General features: G+C 41.2%; 1 protein-coding gene across 1 annotated transcript in view; it reads left to right on the top strand.

Moving 5' to 3' along the window:
* The first annotated feature begins 213 nt into the window (after positions 1-213).
* kank3 (KN motif and ankyrin repeat domains 3) overlaps positions 214-16,134 on the top strand; it is a 37,087-nt gene continuing 21,166 nt past the window's right edge. The window contains exon 1 of the mRNA XM_087852724.1: positions 214-308. The gene's annotated coding sequence lies outside the window, so the exon portion shown is untranslated. The remainder of the gene's footprint in view (positions 309-16,134) is intronic.

Below are 16,134 nucleotides of genomic sequence, written 5' to 3'. Positions count from 1 at the left end.
TAACTGAAGCTGACAGGTCTGTCATCAGCGTATACACAAGAGCTGTGATAGAACGTGATTTAAGAAAACGAGATTAGAGATGTAAATGTATACAAGAGATAAAACAAACCCCTTCAGTGCAACGTGGTCGTTTTATTTTGAAATTCTAAATCGGAAACACATTCTAAACCTTTTCGGTAACTTGACCCAAAGGCTGAAGTCAGGGGGTAGGAGGTTTTTTTCCCTCCCTCCTTCTCCTCCCAAACTTTTCTTACCTCTCCTGAAGTTATGACAAGCCTCAGTGTGACTGGACGGAGGGCAGCCACAAGGTAAGACAGCAGTGCCCGAGGGGGTCCATGGCTGTATTGATTAGCTGATTATTACTAATCAAGTCTCTGACCAAAGTAGTTGTGTTTTATTAAACAGAGGCTGCTGCAAACTGTTCCAGTGGATTATTGATAATGTCTGATTTTGTGTTTGCCTCTGGAACCTTATATATAATATATACATTTTTAAATTATTTTAAACGCTCCCTTTTTAAAATTTAGAGTCTACTCAGACTCTATTTAGGTTTTACTGAACTGTCTGAGTGGATGTGGTTTGTACTGGCTCCCTCGCCACTAATTTGGCAAACTGAAAATAGTTTTTGTTTCCCAAACAGGGCTTTTCTCCCACCACTGCATTTGCTATGAGAACCATTCACTTTAAAGCTGTGTTTTATTGCCTGCGGCTGTCTCACATTAGAAATGACAGGATTTAGGTCAGTGTTCTTCCAACATCTTTTGTGGTTTTCTTGTTGTGTTGTTGTTGTTATTGCTGTTGCTTTGACTTGTCAAACCTCATACGAGCCACTTCAGTGCGCATCTCCTTTTACACCTCTTCCTGCAGGACACACTGCAGCTTCTTCACATGTGAAGCAAACTAAATGTAGCTTCAGTAAAGAAGGGAACATCTTTCTGTGCCAGACATTGTTGTGGGAGGGGTTATAAAGCAGCCTCTGCTTTATAGGACGGAAATCCCCCTCCATCCCAAGTCAGCACCCCGAATATCTGTCCCCCTGGCTGCTTTCCTGTCTTATAATAAAGTGCTGTGATTCCAGTGTCTGGTTTGCCCTGTAGCTTTGCTGGCTTCATCAGCCTCTCACTATGAATCACTTGGGAGGATGGACGGCCTACAGCCACAGCTCCGGATGTTTAGCTTGAAAACAGCACTGCTTTAAAAAAAAATCCTAAGTGGCAGTGCTGTTGGGGGCGTGTTACATTAAATACCAATGAGGTGATGAAATATTACCCTCAGAGGCTCTTTTTTTCTTTTTTATTCACACATCCATGAATTTGAAGGTTTATAAGACAATAAAAACTTTTGCTGCATTTCTTTTCGATACAAAGACACACGTTTTTACAACTCGACTTTGATCCTTCATCCCAACAGAAGAAGTGCACTTTATGTTATGAAGTTATTCAGCGGCTAAAGAACTGTGTTGCTGTCTCACCTGTATTAATGAAACAGGAAGTCCGTATTTAAGCTTTTGGTTAAAGTGATTAACACCGCTACTATTAAAAAACCAGGTCTGCATACCCACAGCTTCATTAACCCTAACACTGGCAGTCAGTGTGGCAATGCTGCCTATTATGTCGTAGGTCCTGTATGTAACGTTGGATTTTTGATACTTTTGAGATGTTTTGAGTTTATATGGTTGCTATCTTGACAAAGTCTCTGTTGTAAAAGAGATCTTAGCTCAGTGGTTCCGCTATATTAATAAAGTGTTGACTGTGGTATTAATGCTCTGTCTTTAAAATCTGATCAGTTGTTTTTCAACTGAATCTATAATTAGATGTGCATAAGTACCATAAAGCAAGATTGGAAGTTTTCGAGCTATGCGAGCTTGAAGTCAGAGTTTTCTGTTTCATCAAAGTGTCCATCCTTACCTGGCTTAATCACCACGCAACTTATGCCGAACACATAACGTAGTTCTACTCTGCTAAGTCTCTTTTGCACTGCTGGATGTGCAGCTACTAGAAAACAGAACACACACCGAGAATAGCTGTTCGGTCAGTAAAATTAATTTCACTTTGATTTGCCGACAAACTAAAGTGATCTCCACGTCTCCTTTATTAGGCTGTGGGACGGTAACCTTGATGTTTAAATGGATCCAGTTTAAAGTTTCAGAGCTCTAATGTGCGGCCATTGTGTTGTGACCTTTGTTTGTATATTAAATAAGAAACCTCTGCAGATCCATCTGTGTCTCAAACCCAGAGACATGTTTTGATTTTCTGGCCTGTTGTTTTGCAGTGAAGAGTGCTTTGTGCTGCCATCACTCACCATCTCACATGCACACACACACACACACCTCATGAATGTCATGGTCGTTCTTTCGGTCAGGATGTTGTCGTTATGTTGCGCGTCATGGAATAAAACAATTTGTTGCCTGTCTGGGAACGATGAGCTCAGCAGAACAGGAATCACGAGATGAGTAGGTGAAGCAGTGCAGCGGCTGGTGCTCGGTGGCTCGTCGTTACCTCGCTATTGTCAGCAATTCTGGATAATGTAACCTTTTTGGATTTCTTGTCCACTCGTCAGCTCTTCCTTAATTAACTGATGTCGGACTAGAAAGAAAAAAAAAGTGTGAGCTCATTTATTGGTTTGGGAGTGAAATATAGCAGCCATATGGATTAACAGACTAAATATCAGGGCTCCAGAAAACTGAAATCAAAGAGGCAGTTGCAGTAAATACATCCTTAAGTCTCTGGATGAAGGGTAAGAGTGAGAAACTGATGGGGGCGATGAGGAGAAGCTCCTCAGAATTTGTGTTAAGCTCTTAATAACTTTGTGGCGCTCTCTCGGGGGAAGCTGCTTTTCTGCAACAGGACCCTGGGGTTTGACTTACTGCTGCCACCTCAAAAATAGCTTGGCAGTAAGTCTACTTGGAGGAGTCAAGAGGTCACTGTAACACTCTTGATACTCAGTGACAGTATTATATATATAATATATATATACATTTTAATAAACACTGCCTTCCTAATTAATGCATTCCTGCCTGATTTACACCTCGGAGCTGATGGAGAACAGTTTATTAAATTAGAACTAAATTGCATTTGAGTGTGTGCTCATGAGTCCTGCTGCTTGATAAAGTACATGTGGTCGTATTTTTAGCTTTATTACAAGTGGCTTTAATTTTAGCAGGCCAGTGCACTGCGGTGACATGATGCAGGCAGGAAAAAGAAAGCTGGATGCAGCCGTGTCAGGCGAAGTAAAAAATAAAACTGACATATTCTGACCGGGCCACGTACTGAGATACAAACGCCGCACCAAGGCCGGGCTATAAATCAATCCTTCATTTGCTGTTGTTTTCCTTCGCATTTTGTGCCACATTCAGGTCAGATTTTGGTAATTATGAGATCTAGACTTCTAAAGTAATAATTATGACTGGGAAACACAGACTTTTCTGACATCTTTGTTTATATATACCCAACTTGGTGCTGAGATAGTTTCATCAGTGTGGTATTTTTAAGCTCCAGAAACTGTAATCGCACAACTCAACGAAATACGTTTTCTTCTATCCCTCTGTGAATAGACTGACCCCATCCGCCCTTATGTGCAGAATTAAATTTTTGTATTGGTCTGCCCAGATCACGGAGCTCTAAACAAACTAGGTTAGTAAACAAGAGACGGCTGTGTGCCTCGCTGAACTTGGTATTGAATTTCTGATTTTTATGTAGGCCTATTTAAGTAGTTTCCTCTTGCATTTTTTAAGTAGCATTGATTGAGTTAAAGGGAAATTCAGTCATCATCAGAGTCTCTCTGCAGGTTTTTGGGAGTATTGCTGCTTAACGTTTTTGATAGAAAAGATCCAGAACAATGCCCATAAAGAGCAAAAACAACAAAAAAAAGATTGGCTGCTTGTGAGGGATTGGGAGTGCTCCAGCAGTAGAGCCACAGTGTGTCCGGAAAGTATTCAAAGCGCTTCACTTGTTCCATTTTTAGTCCTGTTACAGCCTTATTCCAAAATGGATTGAATTTATTTTCCCATTAAAATTCTACACACAACACCCCTTGCTGTCTCAAGTCTTCCTGAGTATGATGCTACAAGCTAGGCACGCCTGCTTTTGGGCAGTTTCTCCCTTTCTTCTGTGCAGAATCTCTAAAGCACCATCAGGATGGATGGAGAGCGTTGGTGCACAGCCATTCCCAGATCTCTCCATAGATGTTCAGTATGGTTTAAGTCTGGGCTCCTCACAGAGTGGTCCCAGAGGCACTTCTTTGTTATCTTGGTTGTGTGGTGCTTAGGGACAGAATAGAATAGAATAATCCTTTAATTGTCCCACAAGGGAAGATTTGGTAGAGTTGCTAATACTGACTGCCAGCTCGGAGCTGCGCTGGAAGTAGGATGTTGTCCTGTTGTAGTTTAAACCCTAGATTGAGGTCCAAGGCACTCCGGAGCAGGTTATCATCAAAAATATCTGTTAAAACCATCCCCATAGCATGATGCTGCCATCACCGTGCCTTCAACATGTTTTATAGGCCAGGTGATGAGCAGTGTCTGTTTACCTGTAGGCGTGATGCTTGGCGTTCAGGCCAAAGAGTTCAATCTTTGTTTTATCAGACCATAGAACTGCTAATGTAGTACTAAGGGGCACAAAGTGTGCCAAAAAAATATTTTCCTTACACCATTACACCAGCACCACCTGCCTGAGGCACTGAACAATACAAGGAGGGATTGAGCCTCAATTTCAATTTGTTGACACCAAATTCTGATCCTGACTGTCACAGCAATTCTCAGTAGACCAGGCAACATTTTTCCAATGTCCTGTTGTCCAATTTTGGAGAATTGAAGTCTCTGTTTCCTGACCGTAGCTGGCAGGAGTGGCACCCAGTGTTGTCTTCTGCTGCTGTAGCTCATCTGGTTGTAACAAGTAGTTATTTGAGTTACTGTTGCCTCTTACCTCTGGCATCAACAAAACTTTTTCACCTGATCTCTTTTTCAGACTGTTCTCAATAAACCATAGAGATGTTGTGTGTGAAAATCCCAGAAAAGCAGAAGTTTTAGAAAAATACTTCGACCAGCTTACCTGGCACTAGCAACCATGCCATGTTCAAAGTCACTTAAATCACTTTTCCTCTACATTCTGATCCTCAGTTTAAACTTCAGCCGGTCATCTTAAACATGTCTATATGCCTAGACGCATTGATTTGCTGTCATGTGATTGACTGGTCAGATATTTGCATTAACAAGCAGTTTAACATCTAATGAAGTGTTCAGTGAGTGCATATCAAAGATGTACTTGGAAATATTTGGTAGTCTTACCCTTACTCCCATTTTCTCCTTGGTAGGTGGTATGTTATTAGAGGAAAAATGGAAGTGAGTGAAGAGTTTCTGTTTTTATTTATTTCCACAAAGTGCAGTCGTAAGAAACATTTCAAAGGTTTCTGAAAGTTTAAAAGCTGAAGCATTTTTTTCCTCTGGAGCAATTAGCTTTAAGTGCGAGACCTGCATGGAATTTCCATAACAATTAGCATGCATCCAGGCTTTTAAAATGGAAATGAACACTTTATGCTAAAGGAAACGGTAGGTCTTTAAAGAACATTGGATTTCTGCATTCAGATCTAGATTTTAAAAGGTAAAAACGCATATTGTAACAGTAATGATGTTATTAAGGAAGTCTGGAGCGTCTTTCTGTGACTCTCAGATATTTACAGGAATCAAGAGCAGCTCTGTTTCTCATAATTGTATTTGCCTCAATAGTCTCGGGATCATGAGTCATTTACTTAAAACAATTTTGAGAGCTCATGTCCAGTTTTTGAGCTAATTGTACTGAGATTGAGTTTGCATTATATTGTTATCTCGAGTTGTCAGACAGTTTTAAAATCATGGCTTTGCAGAAATTTAACTTGATCAGCTTAACTTAATCATGTTGAAACTTGTTGACAGTCCATGTCTGCATATTTTCATTATCTTCATTCCTAGTTAAATTAATTCAATCATTTGTGATCTTTCCTTTTGATACTGTATAATGCTGCCCAGCTATTAGGTACGCACAGGCTCATGAACGATATGATGTAACCACTAAAACTCAATTATCTTGAAAAAATGATGAAGTTCTGATCACAAGGGAAGGCGGTTTGATAATTCAGGACATCTTGTAATAATGATTTGTACGTGATGAAGACAAGATAATTGAGCTAGGTATGGATCAGAAGAAAATCACAAGATAGATTGTATCTGTAGTGAGGGTAAATGCCTGGAGTATCAGACAATGTAATGTATGTCCTCTCTTATTTAGAAAAATGGATATAAAGATAAAATGAATGTTGCTTTCTGACCTTCCAGCTTATATGTGGCTCTGATAGGCCTCTGATCCTCAGGCCTGTCGGTTTCCATAAAAGAAATCTTAAAAAAAGGTCAAGTATGAGGTAAATCTATGGACTATAAAAAACCTCAGCTAATATGTATATATAGATATAGTCCTTATAGTCCATCCACTTGTTCAGAATTAAGGTAATGTTTGCCTGCAAAGATCGGATTCTGCCATCTGAACAAATGTGAAAGTCGTGTCATAGAAATGCCAGTGAGGTCTACCACTGTGGTCCAATCAGACGCTCCTCCCTCTGCTATCTCTGCAGTCTGAGAAACACTCAATGAAAAACAGGCTAAAAATACCAACATCAGCTCAAGTACTAGCAGGGCAGCACTGGGAAAGTCATCAGACTCTGTCCACTAACACCAGGGTGGGAAAACTCCAAATTTACTGAAGACTGGCTGCAAATTTGTAAAGTCTTTACTCAGCCACGCACTGGCCATCATTCAGGGGTTTTTTCACTTAACTGGTTGGTAGAGTGAGAATGGATTTAATGCTTGTGGACTGAACATCTAAAATATCAGATCTCTCAAAGAACCAAACCACAACTGCTTTTGGAAATTTAGACACAACTTTCAACTTTTTGACCGAACAATAAACGCCTTGTTCGACAGGAAAAAAATATGTTGGTACTTTCTCTGACGCCATCTCCCCAATTCTGCCTGACAAGCGTCTCTAAGTGTGAAGTGGGAGCGAGGTCACCTCTGTTCAGTGGTCCATAGTGGAACAAATGTTGTGTTTAGTATTAAGGTGACTGTGAAAATGTACCCCTGCCCTGTGAAGCCACTAAATCATATAAAAAGATTTAACAAGGCTTCAACACTCAATGTTCCCTTCCTCATGCTGTTACAAGAGATATAACTGGACTTTATTTAATCCCTTAATACATTTCAGTCCTGAGACAGACTCACTCTTGCTGCCAAGTATTGGATGTCCCATCGTTAAAATAAAAAAGACTTATAAAATGACGTCTAATAATACCAGTGCCACTTTGTTCTTTAAAATAATTTACAGGTTATAACTGATGGATGTATTCAACTATTTACAGATTAGTCTTGTTTATTTTGATCTTTTTAAGCATATTGTTCGCTTCCTGGAATCTGATCTGGCCATATCCAGCAGCAAGATTTATCCCCAAACCCTAGAAATTACACTAGTGTGGGCACCCTAAGCTATCATCCACCTCTACAGTCTGACCATCCATAACTTCACCTTCCTGACAAACCCAACATCCCTGCACTAAGGTGGATAAAACCATATTTTACTTCTCTGATCTGGCTTTTGTCCCAGCATTTTTCTCCCCCAGAAAATCTCTTTGTGGAGTTTACATGTTCTCCCTGTGCTTGCATGGGTTCTCTGCAGGTACTCTGGCTTCCTCCAAAGGTTAAACACAGTGTCATGCTTGGGGTTAGGTTAATTACTGATTCTAAACTGGCCACAGGTATGATTGAGAGCATGAGTGGTTGGTTTGTTAACTGTGTGATAGACTGATGACCTGTCTAGGGCATGTACCCCACTGGATAAGCAGTGCCCCCTCCCCCTGTGAACCTGAAGTTGATAAGCAGAAGAATATTGTTAGATGGAGAAAATCTGTTTTCTGGTGAAGTGTGGAAATCTGAAACCCTTTCTTGCTAGTGCATTGTGGAAACTACTCTTTAGCATATTTTTTTTTACAATGAAGAGGCAAACAGCAAATATGGAGTAAACAAGGAGGGCAATATAAGCAAACCATATCTTGCTGGAGTCAGCAGGATTGTGGTAATCTGGCACTCACTGAGTCATCCCCAGACTGCGCTTTGTAGAAATTCTTTCATATAGATGACAAAACAAAATGTTGTTTTCTTGAACAAAACTGTGACAAGAAAAGAAGACACATGGTGGAAACATTCTGCCAACTTTAAACTCGCTGGAAACACTTAAAGACTTAATCCTAAGTTTTAAGTTGCTTGGTGACAAATGGGTCTCCAGATGTGAATGAACATCTGGAGACCCATTTGGGAAAAACTGGCCAAAGATGCAGATCAACAATCCCAGCTGTGCACAGAAACAGCCAAGCAATCAAGAACAAGAGCATTTTCCAATATTTTCAACATACCGTATTTTAGGTTCACTGTCTGCAAATATCTCACAAAGCTATGTTTGAAAATGTAGCTTAATTGGACAGTTTATGAAGCATACGCTGGAAATAAACACACAATCCTCACATTCAGTCACAAATGTTTATTGAGATTTCTCATGTGATGTCACTCACACATTGCTTAGGAGTTGTCCATCATATTGGATGTGATACAACCATTTGTTACACGGGAAATGCGTATTCTCCGAGCGGTTGGAAGGGGTTCCTGGAGGCTGTTGGCCCCTGCTGGAAGAAGGTACCACGCCTAAAACCTCACCTGATTTAAATGGTTATGTGTAGATTTTCATGGTTGCCGGAAGTTTTTCATGTGTGTCTGCAAATGCTCGCTAGCTATTAGCTGAGCAGTGGTAAAACTTGAAAAAGTGATATGGAGAAGGTTCGCCTTCAAAGTAAAGTTCTTCCTTTTGGCTGTAGCACTAAGACATAACTTTTACTTTGGAGGCAAATCTCCATTTTAGGTTTGTGTTGCACTTTTCACAGTTTCACTTTAGCTCAGGGAACAGCTGGTCACTGTTTGTAGACAAGTCTGTCACTTTCATTCAACCTATGATCGCAGCAATAAGCTAACGATCAAAGCAATCACAAGGAGGATTGAGCCAAAGGATTGGAATGCACATTTTTCTCTAGTGACAGGTGATTGCCATCTGGGCACTCACTGGTCTGTATGTCTGTGTGACTGGATCTTCAGCAGTCATTTTCTTAGTGACTGCCATCAACCTCGACCAGCCTAATTTTTCCTTCACAGCCAATGGTTGCCAGATGTTGTGAACCATTTTCTAGCCCTGTGTGTCTGGGGTCTTATTCACTTCAACCTACACTGTCAGCATCATTGTTAGACATCCAAGTTAAAATCATGTGGTTAATGGTCATGTGTCTGCAAAACCTCAATCCGTGCAACCTGTCTACACAACCAACGAGTGATGTGATGCTGGTGACATTTCCGTCTTTAGCCTGTGGTAAAAACATTGTGGGGATTGGGATCGAAATTTTGCAGCGTTTTTATCAGAATCTTCATCACTTATGAATATGCCTTTTTGGTGGCTCTTTAAAAAAAATTGCATTGTTACTAAACCACAATAATTCAAAGGGTGGACACAGTTTGACGTCTTCAAGTGAAAAATTCATAGAACATAAACAGATTTCAATGATCTATCTTTGTCAGTCTAGAGTTTTAATACTTTTGGATGCAAAAATGTTTGGTGGTTTTCTCATGCTATCACAAGTGGTCAATTTATAGAGTTTTAATAATCAGGTCTTGTACCAAAAGGATGGCATAAATTCAGTAAGTAAAAAACAGACTTTCCTTGCCTAAAATCACCTGGCAGATTGCCTCAGGGTCAGCCACAGGCCATCAATATGTTCGGTGCAGTCATGATCCCTGCACGATGTCCAATTGCATCTTAGTGTGACTACAGCCATAAAGAAGGAGCTAACTGAATCACTGCATTACGGAAAACTGAATTAGAGCCCACAAACATGTATTTTCCAGAGGAGCAGCCCAAAGCAGATGAAGGTGTGTGTAGAGAGACATCTCATAGGCGGTGCATCCTCTGCCTTGTCATTATACCGACCAGCTCCATCAACGACATGTGGAACTATCATAATTTCATCCAGTGAAGGAAATGATAACAGTATGGAGTGTGTTTTAGTAGATTCTGGGCATGAAGCAACAAACACTTGACATCTGGTCTTGTTCTGTAGTTACGACAATCAAACATCTGGAGGCTCCAGTAGCTACTGTTGTGAAGGAGACAAATGGGTCACAGTCTCCTCTTAAACTCAAATCTGTGGACCAGATATCTAGGTCAACTGCAAAAAGGCTTTTAGAGATGTCAAGAGCTGCTTTACTTTCACTGTTCACTTGGCTAGAATAGCAAAGAGCTGAATGGATTACCAAAAAGGGAAATGAGAGAGCGACAGACCCGCAGTTTACATGGAAATAATATGGCTGATTATTGACCCAGATACAAGATTCTACAAGGATTCAGTCTGTTATGGTGGGAAGAGTTTGTGTCACCACAGAGGGAGAACAAGGCGTGTTCGGTCTGAAAGGCAACGTGACGTCAGAGCTGGAAACTGACTTATTGAGGGAAACTTGACTTATGAACGCTGCTTTGTTTTAAAGAGGGGCTGACTGGATGCTGCTGCTGCTGCTGCTGGGATACAAAATGGGTGCGGTGCAGGAAGTGTATCTAGTTGTGCCAATACCATCATTGTTTCAGAAATAAACATGCAACATTTATTAATAAGAGATACGGTCTTAAATCTTTGGAAGAGGAAATCAGCAGGATGACCAACATAAAACAATGATAGCAATCATCATAGGTAGGTCTGTCCAAACGGCCCAGACTCTCTCACAGATTGGTTTAGTTGTAGCCGACATGACGGAAGGAGAGCCTTTGGTCAACAGGATGCATCTAAAAGAAGTGAAAGTCTTAACAGCGTTTCTGTAGGTGCCCTACTGGAGCTGACCCTTCCATCACTCTTGCAGGTCTCATGAAGTGCTGCAACCAATGTGAAGTTGTTTCGCAGTCAGAAACACCCCCTAAGCTAATAAAGTAATCTATTTGCTTTTTCACTTCAATTATATTGGAATTTCAAAGAAATCCAAATTCAAGAAACCCTTGTGCAACTTTTGCCAAGAGAGAAAAATCAGTGCTCGTGCCCTTTATTACTGAAGAAAAAGTCCCTATTAATATGCACTCTGCCTTTACAAACATTTCGGAAAGAATGGGTCATCCCAAAGGGCTGCAGGCACGATGACCGAGTAGTCATTCCTCTTACTTATCTGAACTCTGCTTAAAATCCATCATTTGCGGCATATACATAGTTGGTGTATTGTACCAACAGAAATGTATATCACTTGGACCTGAGCATGCCCTAGTAGACTTGTGGATGCGAAAAGTATCATAATTTTTTTTCAGGATGCTGCAGTAAGCCAGTTGGTGAAATTTCTTCCATCCTACATATTCAGTGATCGACAGTAAGTAGTACTACTGCAAAGTGGATGTGTTCAGGAATTCTCAGCAACTACATAAAGTTACAGAGTGAGGTGTGTAACAGTTTGCAACACTCTGCAGACTCGGGAACTGCAGCGCTCCAAACCACCTCTGCTATTAACATCAGCACAGAAACTGGAAGCACGCGGCGATGCAGCTCCTGCAGGTGGCCCAGTCCTTTGGTGAATATAAGTTATACGGACACAGATTCCCTGTGTTCAATCTCAGCTTCTGAGGTAACTGGGTTTGGCCGAAGGAGATGAGAAGTTGAGGGCATGTAATAAGAACCTGTACAAAGTGATCAAGTCATCTTGTATAAACTTCATGAAGTAATAGTCCTGACGAGTTTGAGAGTCGGTAAACAGTCTGTATTTTGACCTTGCATTTGGAGTGACAACGTCCAACAAACCATAATGTTAACACTTTTAAGGAAACCTAAGGAAGCAGGACACGGTGAGGTATTTAAGAGATCACAGATGGATGACATCTGACAGAAGTGGAGTCAGTGGGAAGAAGAAGTCATTATTTGATGCCACCATCTGTGGACAGTGTCCGCCCTCTCTCCTTTATTCAGCAGGATCTCTTCAGCTTCAGATCCACTGTTGGAGCGGCTTCGGCTCTCCATGTTCAAAGCTCAAGTGCCGCAGCAATTCACTTTGTGGCTTTTTGAACCTGGACATGGGGGAGGAAAAAAAAGGCAAGGAGCACGAAAGGGAGTGGAGGGTGAGGGGGTGGGATGGTTTGAAGAAAACAACCAGGCCTCAGAAAACTTTTGGAAAACAGCGTCACAACCAAAGAGGCATAATGCCTCATTGTGGAGGCTGAATGTGCATGATTGTGTGTGTTTGCTGGAGAATCTGGAAGGAAGAGGGAGGGGGAGGCGGGACGCATGTGATGTTTGAATTCAACCTGATTGTGAATTTTCAAAAAAAATAAAACTTTTTTTTTTTTCTGTACACAACAAGATGCGATTGAGGTGAATTTTGTTATTTACGACACAGGAAATGGCATCTGGCGGCAAAAACCCTGCACAGAGGTGACTGTGTGTCACCGTGAATGAGAACGCGCACAAACACTTAAACGCTCGAGTTCTTGCCAAATGTGATAACATGTTACCTAACCTCAGTGTGATGCATCATGTGATGGTGGATTCAGTGCTGGTGTTGGCGGCAGGATACCTCTTTGTGTGTATGTGTTTGTTCAGCTCTCAGCTTTTGCTTGTCGTATGCTTCATGCTTTCCTGCTGCCTTCAGGAAGCAGCTTTCAGGACGGCCTGATGGGTTTCCTGGCAGGACCCTCTACCCCCCTCCCAGTTCCTACTGGGAGACAATAGGAGGTCTCACAGGGCATGGAGGTGTGTGTTGGTGGGAATTTATTGGGGGAGTAGTGGGCTTCCCTTCAGGAAACTGTAGACCTATCCAAGCAGCAGAGAGGCCTCTTGTGTGTGGATGTGTTGAGCTTCATTTTAGTTTCTGCTCAGCCTAAATGTCCTCATGAGGATGAGGACTCCTGTGAAAGAGATTAAGCTCAGGATTAGCGACTGGCTTTGAGTTTCAGATTATCAGATTGGAAGTAAAGATTCTGAAAACTGACCTGTAAACGTCTTGGAAAGAAACTCTCTAAATGCAGAGTTGATTCTTAAATGGTAATTACAGAAACTCTCACCTCTATTTCAGAAGCTTAAGTTTTTATTAATGTCCCATGAGCTTTGTTTAAAGACATGGTGTGTAAAATCTCATCGCTAGATGTCAGTAGATTGGAAGTTGTAGTCAACTGAGCTCTGTTCTCTTACTTGTTCCAATTCAAGTGCATAATTTGTATAACAACCTATTTTTGCTGCTGTTAGCCACTGTTAGCTGCTGTTAGTGATTGTTTTGTTTTTGTTTTTTTTGAAATGGCTGTAACATTGTTAGATGCTTAGTAAATAAATTATATGATGTGAGAATGTAATCAAAATGTTTTTCAGAGGGAAAGTGTGATTATAGGATATTCAAACATAACATTAGCAGGTTTTGAGCTAATGTTAGCTTAAAACCAGCTATTGTTGTTTAACTGGCTTGTTGTCAGCTGTCCAGTGATGTCTAATCTGATAACAATTTGTCAAGTAATTCCTGCAAGTTTTTCACGTTTTAAAGCCCTGACTTCAGTTCATGAGATAAGGCTTAAAGTGAGGAGAAAAAGGATGAGGTGTTGATGAGGTTGGAGGAGGAGGGAAAAATAATGAGCCCTGGAAGATGGCTGCCCCTCCTCGAGCCTGGTCTGCTTGAGGTTTCTACCTGTTAAAAGGGATATTTTCCTTCCCACTGTCGCCAAGTGTTGGCTCTTAGGCGCTTGTCTGTTTGTTGGGGTTTTCTCTTTATTATTGTAGAGCCTGTACCTTACAATATAAAGCAGCGTGAGGTGACTGTTGTTGTTATTTGGTGCTAAAAATACACTAATGAAGATTGCTGACAAAATCAGGCAGGATGATTCAATTATTATATTCATGGATGTACAGAAAGTGTATTAGTTACCTTCAAACAAGACGGTAAATAAATTCTAAGCAGCTCTTTTACTCTAGACTACTCTAGCTGTGCGTCTGGAAATGCAAGTTCTTTTGAATCTACAAATGCCTGTAATGCAGTGTAAAAATGCACAGATTATTGGATCAAAACTTAATCCAAACCTCATGAAAGTTAAATTATATAATGATAAGTGTATGGTATCCATTCTGTGGTGGATGAGTGTGTGTCTGGTTTGTATCTTTGCTTCTATTAGTCTGTACGTGTTCACATTTCTGAATGAGTTTTTTTTTTCTCATGCAAATCAGTCAGACTGTACAAGCTACTGTCAGGGAGAGGATGTTGGCTTTCGTCCCCCTCTCCCCCTCATCATCAGTCTAGTCGTGTCTCCTTGTATCTCTCCCTTTTTCTCTCACAGGCCTCCCTTCTCGGGAAAAGGGTGGCGTTGGGGATGAGGTCATTCTTTCAAAACATGGCCCCGATTCTCCAACCAACATGTTTCCTTCTCCATGATCTGGACTGACCAGCGTTCCAGTCCTTGTTAATAACACATCTATGAGTGTGTGCTGGGATTACAGGATGTTCCATGCTTTTTGAGGGGGGAAAAATGCAGCAATATTATTCTGTATTTTCCATTTTTGTTGTAGGTTAAAGGTAACTAACATGCTGGGTTGTGTATCCAGTGCAAAGAAGCTCTGACTGATGCAATAAAGCAATTTTGGGAAAGTATACGATTTTAATCATTACTTTGCTAAGTGGTTACAACTTGAGTGCTAGTCTTTTCATTCAGTTAAATTCAATTACATTTGATTTATACAGCTCCAAATATGCGCTTTATATTGTAAGCTAAATGTCCTTGAAGGTTCTCAGTCATCCAGGTCATCGTAGTCAAAGGAGCTTGCAAAGAAAAGCGTCTGGACTTCTTTAAGTTACTTGAAGACGTTTCACCTCTCATCCGAGAGGCTTCTTCAGTTCTAAGGTCAAATGGTGGAGAGTCCCAGATATAAACCTAGTGGGAGTTTCCCCCCACAGAGGGACAAAAGGACCCCCTGATGATCCTCTAATCGCCTGAGCCAAGGTGTGGAACTGGGTGTGGGTCCCAATCAGCCAGAGTTTCGAGTGAGTTCATTGTGAAACCTGGCCCCACCTTATCATGCGAATTCCTGAGGTCAGATGGCCCAGGGTGTGAGTGGGCATTAAGGCGTCTGAAGGGGGGGGAACTCAAAACTGGATTATAGATGGCAGAGAGTTGGTGTCGTAAACCACCGCCTCTGTTCAAAGATGGTCGCTCACAGTGGACATAGATGGCTTCTTTCACTCCTCTTTCAAACCATCTGTCCTCTCTGTCCAAAATGTGAACATTGGCATCCTCGAAAGAGTGTCCTTTATCCTTAAGATGCAGATGGACAGCTGAATCTTGTCCTGTGGAGGTCGCTCTTCTGTGTTGTGCCATGCGCTTGTGAAGTGGCTGTTTGGTCTCTCCAATGTAGAGGTCTGGGCATTCCTCGCTGCACTGTACGGCATACACCACATTGTTAAGTCTGTGTTTTGGCGTTTTGTTGTTGTAATGCCAAAAATTGTAAGCTAAAGATTTGTAACACAGAGAAAACCCCTAAAATCAAACAACTCCCTATGAGCAAGTAGTTGACGACAGTGGGAAGGAAAACGTCCTTTTTAGCAGGAAGAAACAATCAAACCAAACTCGGGGAGGGGCAACCATCTGTCATGACTGTATGGGGGTATATGCTTATGCTTGCAACTTTGTGCATAAATTTAAGCAGGTGATAGATTTCAGGTGTGTTTAGTGGTATGACTGTAGGATGGATGTTTAGTTTTACTTTTGAATGTCTTAAAATCAAGCTGTTGTTGTTCTAACATATAGACATATTTTGTGCCTCGCTGTAGTAGTGTTCTGGATAATGGCCATCCCCACTCAGAAAATACAGGTGGTGATGTAGAGGTTTTGTTTGAGTGGTCCAAGTGAGTGGACCATCTCCATCTCTTGGAGCCTGTACTCGTATATCAATCAAGTGGCATGATGCTGGTGTCTTCCACTCAGTCATGTCAGCTTACAAAAATCAAGAAATGCACAACAAGCTGTAATGATACCAAAGTGTAGCTTGTGCCAGCAGACAACAGCAGCTGAACATGTCTTTATGTTT

This window comes from Neolamprologus brichardi, chromosome 15 (assembly GCF_056152115.1).
Source record: "Neolamprologus brichardi isolate AB-2024 chromosome 15, ASM5615211v1, whole genome shotgun sequence".
Taxonomy (NCBI): domain Eukaryota; kingdom Metazoa; phylum Chordata; class Actinopteri; order Cichliformes; family Cichlidae; genus Neolamprologus; species Neolamprologus brichardi.
This window is presented reverse-complemented; position numbering and strand designations above follow the sequence as displayed.